The sequence below is a fragment of the Sceloporus undulatus genome, chromosome 2 (genome assembly GCF_019175285.1).
Source record: "Sceloporus undulatus isolate JIND9_A2432 ecotype Alabama chromosome 2, SceUnd_v1.1, whole genome shotgun sequence".
In the NCBI taxonomy this organism is placed as follows: Eukaryota; Metazoa; Chordata; class Lepidosauria; order Squamata; family Phrynosomatidae; genus Sceloporus; species Sceloporus undulatus.
In genome coordinates this window covers 50695017-50703742 of record NC_056523.1, presented here as the reverse complement: position 1 = coordinate 50703742, position 8726 = coordinate 50695017, and the positions used below count along the sequence as shown (strand labels likewise).

Sequence of the window (8726 nt, the reverse complement as noted above, 5' to 3'; positions counted from 1 at the left end):
CCTATGGGGCTTGAATATGTGCGTGACTCCATTTTTGCAAGGGAGGACGGCAGAACAGATCCCCTGCAAAAACGACTGTACAAAGAGAGAACAGAGTGGGGGATGATCTTGGGGTAAGGATATTTTGGCATGGAAGCATATGGGATTTGAATGCACAAAAAGGTTTAAATTATTTCGTGCTTTCCAAAGATGACTCTGTGATCTTGTGGCCAGCATAGCTGCACAGAATGCTGTTACCTTCCCACCAAAGTGGTACCTATTTATTTACTTGCACTATTACATGCATTGAAACTGCTAAGATAGCAGAAGTTTGGACTAGTGAAAGGAGCTCACTCCATCATGAGGCACTTGGGTCTCAAACCCAAGTCAGCTTCTTAACTGCTAATCTACCACATCCCTACTCTCAGAGCTACTCGTGGTAAGTCTTAATATTCACAAATGAGATAAAGGCCCAAAACAGATTGGCCAAATTACATGGTTTCCCACTGCAGTTGGGGCATAGCATTTAGATGATGCACTCTCCGAATGCAGCCAGTAACTGCACTGACACTGTGCCATCACTGAAGAACCAGGCCTATTTGATGTTCTTTTGTTGTCTGTTTTATTTGAATCATTTCCTATATTGCTGTGCATTTTATATGTATTATCCTACTAGAGAGACAGGCTAGCTCCAACAGGCCTCCCTGGAAGAAAATTAACCATCCATTAAGAAGCCAAGCCTTCCTTCCAGTCCATCTCCCCTGATCCAGGCCTCGGAGGTAGAGAAGAACTGCTGGCCCTCATCCCCTTCCCCACCACCACTTCCTTCTCCTTTTGTGTCGTGTCTTTTTAGATTGTAAGCCTGAGGGCAGGGAACCATCCAATTAAAAAGATTGTATGTACAGCGCTGTGTAAATTTACAGCGCTTTATAAATAAAGGTTAATAATAATAATAATAATAATAATAATAATAATAATAATAATAATAATAATAGGAGTGGGAAGAATCTTTTCCTTCCCATGGCCTGGTTCAGGACTGCAGTGCCAGCCCAAATTGGGGTCAGGAGTGTATGGTTGCCCCGATGCAAATGGCCCATCTGTTTTGGGCCAAAGCTAACCAAACTTCATCCTGACATCAGATTCAGGTTTGATAGCACAATCCTCTCTTCCCTTCCTTTCTTTGTAGCTAAGTATCTAGTAACATACAAGAGACAGGATTAAAACTGATTTAAACTTCCATGAATGGTCCTCTGAGAAAAATGCCTTTCCATTTGATCCATCTTCTGTGTAATACAGATACATAAAAGCCCAATGCAAGAAAAATCAAACAGGATTATGATGCTAAATGGATTTTTCATTCTGCCAACTTTTTTGTATTTGTTTTCTTCTGAAAAGTTGGGGAAAATAGATTATGAAATATTTTATTTTAGAATGATGAGCAAAACATTTAATCCACAGTGTAGATATCTCTGTGCCTGGCATTTACGTTTCCAGAATAATTTATAGGCACACTCTGGATATAAGTTTGGAAATGAACTTTAAAATATTTCAGAATACAGCATATCTTCAGGTATTAAAACCAAGAAGGCAGCCTGGGACCTTGCCAAGCACAGTCCCTTTCCAGCATGAAGGCATCACACCGCCTCAGAGTGTTCTTGCTTTTTGCGTGCTTCAAATTCCTGCATCTTCTGCAGCATATGAAAGAATCTGGTCTATGTCTGGAAGTACACCAAGTCATGACTGACATATAAAGCAGTGGATAAGCTTGTCAAACTGTCACTTCATATGTCCTGATAGCAATACTCCAAGAAATAGGACTGATTAAACAAAGCTTCATGAAGGAAAATTAGTCCTCAGTGAATCTAAGTTCCCTCCTTTCCCCTCATCTCTCCCCCCCCCACCCAAAATGGTTGGTTTCTGCTTGTCTTTGACACTCTAGAGGGGACTAAGGTTCCATCCGCACTGCTGAAATAATCTGGTTTGACACTGTTTTAACTGCTGTGGCTCCATGCTATGGAATTCAGGGAACTGTAGTTTATTGTGACACTGTAGTTTGTTGTGGTTCACCTCACAGTGACCATCTCTTAAAGCATTTTAAAGAGATACAGGCAAATGCCACAATGTTTCTGTCAAAATACAGGTGTCACCTGGTATGGTTTACACACCCTGCACCCCCTAGTGATGCCACTGCTACTAGCTAGAGCTTTAGAGAAGAAGACGGGAGGCTCAAACTATTATTTTGTAAATGGGCAGTGGGGGAACCCATAAAAGAAACAAACCAGAAATTCTTCTAGTGTCATTTGACCACAAGTCCAGACATAACTCTTGTAATAATGCGCATGACTGGATAATCTCCGCATATACTTTCAAATACTTTTATTTGTTGTTTATTTATTGATGACATGTATATGCCACCTCTGAACAGAAAGCCTTCAGAGTGGCTTCTAGTCAATTTAAAAATAAATAGTGGCCAATAATCCCCTCTCCTTTCCAAACTCAGCCAACATGACTTATTAAAGTGTTTATATTATTTATAAGGGACTCGTTGCTCGGAGGTATAAGGGCTTCTGTGTGCCAGCCTGACAAGATGAATGGAGAAGAATGCTATCTTCTTGGTGCATGCATTCAGGATATCACTGACAACTTGCTGAAACTCATCAAGAGCACAGATCAGTATTATTTTCTTCTTATTCATGTGAGAACCACTGACATGGCCAAGAAGATATCTGAGCAGATCACCTCTGACTATGAAGCTGTCAGGGATGATGGGAGTTGTGGCTCTTTACCTGGCCTGGAACTCACCACCTGGTTGTGCACCACGCTGACCAGTTTTGGCCAGTGGTTGTATCTTTGCAAGAGTTGCAGAGATCAGGCTGAAGACCCCGACAAACTCTCCAAGCCTTCTCACTCTTGCTTCCACAGAAGTCTTCACCCTTCTTCACCAGGGTCCTGCTGGTTCTTGTAGCTTCACCCAAGACACCAGACAACTCAGTAGTCTTATATAAAGGATCTACTTTATTCTACTATATACACAGCTCCAAACAATACTCAACTCCTCACTCTCCAATCCAACTACTCACAACTACAACCCACAAAATACAATGGGATCCATAGTCATTATTATAGTCAAAGCATGGTACCACCCACTGTGGTCTGTTTCCACCCAGTAGGCGTGTACATCATTCCCATTGGTTCTCTTTGTTCATCCTACAATTAATGATTTCATCATCTCAGCCTTGACCACTTTACAATTGTCAGGTGTGTCCAATTATTCACTATGCATTTCTTGTCCTTGGCACTCAGTACTTGTTAATTGTATTACCATTCACACCTGTGTGGTTCTCCATTGGCTTCTGCTGAGTCACTCTGACTCTCACATACAAGTTTTATTTCTCTTACTGTATAACCCATGTTGCTTTTTCCTTAACAGAAGCTTGGGCAGGAGGCTGAAGGGGTTTGAGGCAAAGGTGGTATTCTTGTCAATTGTGCTGGTGAGGGATAAAGGACTACATAGGGATGGGAAGGCACTAAAAGAGTAATTAATGCAATTTTAGGCTGCATCAATAAAAGTATAGTGTCTCAATCAAGAGAAACATCATTGAAGCATGCTGTGATCATTGGCAGAATGGTCCTCCTAAGTAGGTTGAGGAGTGAGTTATGACTGTGGGAATATTGTCAAAATTGTGACTAAGCAGTGGTCATGAATACAAAACAGTTGCCTAACTATACCTATTTTGTATTCATAATCACTATGTAGTCACGATTTTGACAATATTGCCACAATCATAACTCACCCCTCAACCAGGCATTAGCTGCACGAGGAAAAGGAGGCCTATTCTGATCAGAGCTGAATGATGTTTCCCTCAGCTTTGGGGGAGTGGGATCCAGGCCTTAGTTAAGTACTGTATACACTGATACAGGACCCTGGCCCATGCTTCAACTTGGTACTAGAATGACAGTAACATAGAAGCCAATCGAGTTTCTAAGCCTAGAGTCTAAGGAGAAGGTATCCCATAACATAGATACATAAGCATGTAAATAAGTAGGTACATGAGCATTTGTGGCCCTGTACATGATAGTACATGATAGATATCATGCACATGATATCTTTGTGAATGAAAGATTAGTAATTATAGCTCATAACATTTGATTAATTTGTCTAATAGTTTTTAAAAGCCATTTAATCCTAAAGACTATTGCTATATCACATGGAAATGGAATCTATAAGAGAAGAAACATAAACACTGGGAAGAACTGTAGCAGGCTTCAAGGTCAGACAGTCCATGAGGACAAGTTTGTAGGGGAAGGAGTTTAATGGAGCAGCACCGTTATCATTTCAAGTCTATAAAAGCTAGAGATAGAGAGAAGGAAGACTCACCTCCTTCAATGGTTCTCACCATGTTTCTCAGTCTCCACGTGATGAGGAGGTATAGTCATGGGATTTGAACAATACATCTGGAATAGAACAGAATTAATTTCAGAATCAGAGAGCAGCTACAGCTGAGAGCTATATCAACAGCCAGTATGCTCCATTATGTATGTTTCATAATACTGGATTCTTAACAGGATGAATTTGGTTAGGAATCTTGAAATATTCTACCCTTTCTTTTATCAGTGAGTGAACAAGCAAGAAAACCAGCCTATTTATAGCACAGTGCATACTGTAAATCAGTTCAGGCTTTGTAGTTGACAGGAACTCTATAAAATGTCAGTCTTTTTATTTACTATCTGCCACTGCCAGCTGGGCACAGAAATCTATGTCAAGGCAAGAATCCTCCTCCCATGGTAGGATCAAAGAGAGATGCTCTGCTATAAATATGATGGCACATTTTCACATTTGTCATGACAAATACAGAATGGTTGTCAAGATGTTGGAATGTTTGCTTGGGTTCCTTCCCAATGACATAACCAAGACATATTACTGTTTCACTGTAGAGTTGCTAATTTGATTCTTTTGTATATATGTATGTGTATGTATGTATGTATGTATGTATTCTTTTACTGGGCTTTAGTGGATTTTATTGGGGGTCTTTTGAATTAATAATGGCTTTTAGTCAAATATAATAAACAATTGACTGACAGAGGAGGGATCATGAGTCATGATGGGCAAAAGTTGCTAACACAGTGTACATGGGTGAGATTTTGGGAGATCTGTACGGAAATTGGATGGGTGTCAACAGCTTGGGTTGCTACTGTTCCCCTCCCCCCCCAACACCATCTCTAGTGTCCCAAATACATACTTTTTCTGAAGACGCCAGCTCGAAAGGGGTCAGGAAGAAAATTTTCTAGAACATGGCCACATAGCCCGAAAAACCCACAAAAAACTATAAATCCATACTTTGTTCATTATGTTTATATCTCTTTTTTTTATCCAGTGAGCTCAATTAAGTGGGCATGGCATTTTTCCTCCTCACAAAAGTAATGCTATTACAGAATTTCTGATCATAGTTTTTAAAATATCAATGAAGAGCAACCTATCCTAAAGGTATTACTGAGAATGACCTGAAACAACTTCCTTGGGTTATAAGAACTTTTAAATGATGATGATGGTGATGATGAAGATAAGATTAGTTTGACATGATTTACTTTTGTGAAACTCATGCTGTAATCACAACATTTCTTTTTAAGTTTGTGCAGACTTACTGTTTAATGATCTGTTCTAGAAACTTTCCTGATATCAATGCCAAACTGACTGGTAGGTCATTGCTTGGGTCTCCCCCCCCCATATAGAGCTAGTAGGGATGTCATGCAGATGGAGTCAGCTTATTTTCTGCTGCTCCAGAGACTAGAATGAGAATAAATATATTCAAATTACAAGAAAAAAGATTCTACCTACACATTGAGAAGAATGTCTTAACTGTAAGAACTGTGCAATAGTGGAATGGATTGCCTTGGTAGGTGGGGGACTCTCCTTTGGAGTTCTTTAAAAAGAGGTTGGATGGGCATCTCTCAGGAAGGCTTTAGTTGTGTATGCCTACATAGTAGGGAGTTGGGCCTAGGTGGCTTTGGCAGTCCCTTCTAACACCTTCTGAGGCCCAGTACATACCTGTGAAAAAGGGTGGGCTGATGGCGGGCTGATTCCCTCCGGAAGGACACTGCAGCCACCAAAACATGTGGCGTCCCTCTGGAGTAAAAAGAAACCGGTTCTTCCGGGTTCTTTTTGTCGCATTGTGTACAACACGAGCTGCACAGCATCCATGTGGCAGCACCCATATAGAGAGGACACCGGCATGATGACGATGCCTGTATGTACTACGGTTAGGGAGGGTGTGGTTGCTGTGTGCTCCCTAACCCTAGTACCAGCGGCAGCACGCCGCTTTAGGCCAATGTGTACCGGGCCTATGATTCCATGAACTTGGTTGTGCTCTTATTTGCTGGTGAACTCTGAAAGAAACTCACTCCCTTGAACACAATACAAACTGGTCTGAATTCATCCTCAGAAGCAGCCCATCAATCTTGATGGGAAACAGGCCACACCTGCGTGTAGAATTTAGATGCTGAGAGGATGTATGGCATCTGAAGTGAAGAAAGCTGTTCTGTCCCTGTTGCCCAGAGGCGGAAAACAAATTGTCCGGTCACGGCCTGGAGACGGTTCCAGTGTCTTTAGCCTTCTGTTCCCGAGGAGACAGAAATGGGATTTGTTCTCAGTTGCAATCTGATTGGAGCACTTTAGAAAGCTAAATATAAATTGCACCTGTCAATGTCATTGGCAGATATTGCTGTTTCACTTGAATGCCTTCTTTGATCGCCTTATTTTGCAAAGAGTCCCAACTCCACCTCTGGCTGCCCATAGCCTGACTGTGTGCGTGCCAAGGTGCTAGACATTTAACCCTCAGCCCTAGTGGGGTGTGTGAAATTGACCAGTACACAGAGGCCAATGAAAAGTACAGGGAGACTTAATGGAGTTTACAGATCCACAAGAAAATGGGATTAAATTATTAGGAGTGACAGCTAAGAAGAATCGTGCCTGTCTCTGTTTAATCTTCCATGTAGGATAATGTAACTAAGATAAGGGCACAGAATAGTTGGGGAGTGCAGGTAAAAGAAGCAGACTGTTCTCATTTTACTTTGGACAATGTGTGAGCAACAACCTAAAAAAACTGTGTGTGAAATTTAGCACTATGATCTGTGAGATAAGCTCATTTTCAGCTTCAGCATTACTTGTTCAATATTGAACATACCCATATCTTGCAAATATATGATTTTATATAGCTGCTGTTTAGACATGGGGTCTCTTTTAAAAGGATTCTATTTAATGACCTTCTGACAATGGAATATTTCTCATTTTCAGCTTTTTCTAAAAACTGTAATATCCATCTTTTCCTATTCATATGCTAGAAGATTATTGCTTTTTACATTACTTTCCCCCCTATTGTTTCTTCTGCTATTGTATTTCTGCTGAGTTTGTTGCTTTTTACAGTTATTATTGTTTTTGCGATAGTATATAGGAGTTGTAGACTACAATCCCTTTTCATTGGCTATCAGTTGTGGCTGTTACATAATTAGGATTTTACTTTAACTTGCATGGTTTGTAGGAAGTCTGGGGCTTGTAGTTTGGGGAATTCTCTGGCTAAGAATTCTAAATGCCCTGGGCTAAACTGCAATTCCCAGGATTCTATACAATGGAGCCATGACAGTTGAAGTGGAATCATAGTGCTATAATTGTGTGGTGTGAAAGGTTCTCTGGAGAACCCAACATCCTGCTGCTTGTTATTATATTAAATTCTAAGACATTTTAAAATTGGTCTCACATTATTTTAAAATCAGTTATATAAATAATCCAGCAAAGCACGTCTAAACTAGAAAGAATTTGTTTTCTTTTGTTTTAAAAAACTTACTTGCAAATGTTGTGGCTATGAGAGTTATCTTTGCATTGGTAAGTGATATGTTGCCTTTGCTTTTGCCATTGGTAAGTGATATACATGATCTGGTTAGTTCTCATATCATTCACATAACTACATTCTAGAGATAGTTCACTTAATTGCAAATACCACACTGGTAGAAGAAAAACCACATTTTCCTAATACTAGAATACTAAAACACTGCTGCTTGAGTGATTAGAAGAAGTGATGTGGTGGAAGAAGGTTCTTCTGACACTCTGCTCACTAAATAAAAAATAAGTTCTATAAACCAATGGCTGTACCTGAAGACCTATGTTATCTACAGCGCCCCTGTTATGCCTGCATCGTAAAGGCTTGAGAAGTGTAGCCTCTGAAATCAACAAGGGAGACTTTTATATTCTAGCTTTTGGGTTACAGCCCAGCAAAAAGAAAAAAAGAAAAGAAAAAGAAAAGAAAAAGTTTCACTGAAAGGAATGGATTGTGTTTGTCTCATTTAAAGCTTCTTCTAATTCCTTCCATTCATGACTTCATAGTGGGGGAAGGAATGGGATGAGTTGGGCTTGGTATCAGAAACTCTATCTATGGAAAGAGACCTGTGACCAGTGACCATGGTGTGTATGCACTAACTGCTGCACATCACACACATGTAAAATACACATGCCGAGATTGTCTGCCTCCGGTGTCTGCACTCTGTGAGGTGAAGGATGCCTCTACACTGTAGAAATAAATAGAAATAGTTTTACAAGATCTTTAGCCTTCTCTACCAGAGTGCTGATGCCTCACAAAACCACAAATACCAGGATTCTGTAGGATGGAGCCGTGGCAGTGAAGGTGGTGTCAAACTGGATTATTTCTACAGTGTAGATATACCCTAAGTTCCATTTGGGTGCAATATGAATAGGCATG

The 8726-nt window shown here is 40.4% G+C and overlaps 1 long non-coding RNA gene across 1 annotated transcript; it reads right to left on the bottom strand.

Annotated features, from left to right (window-relative positions):
* Nucleotides 1-1459: 1459 nt before the first annotated feature.
* On the bottom strand, nt 1460-6597 carry LOC121920220. Its single transcript, XR_006101703.1, has 3 exons — nt 6457-6597; nt 4358-4434; nt 1460-1697 (listed from the first exon to the last, which is right to left on the bottom strand). It is a non-coding gene; the product is annotated as an uncharacterized LOC121920220 (long non-coding RNA).
* Nucleotides 6598-8726: the final 2129 nt, after the last annotated feature.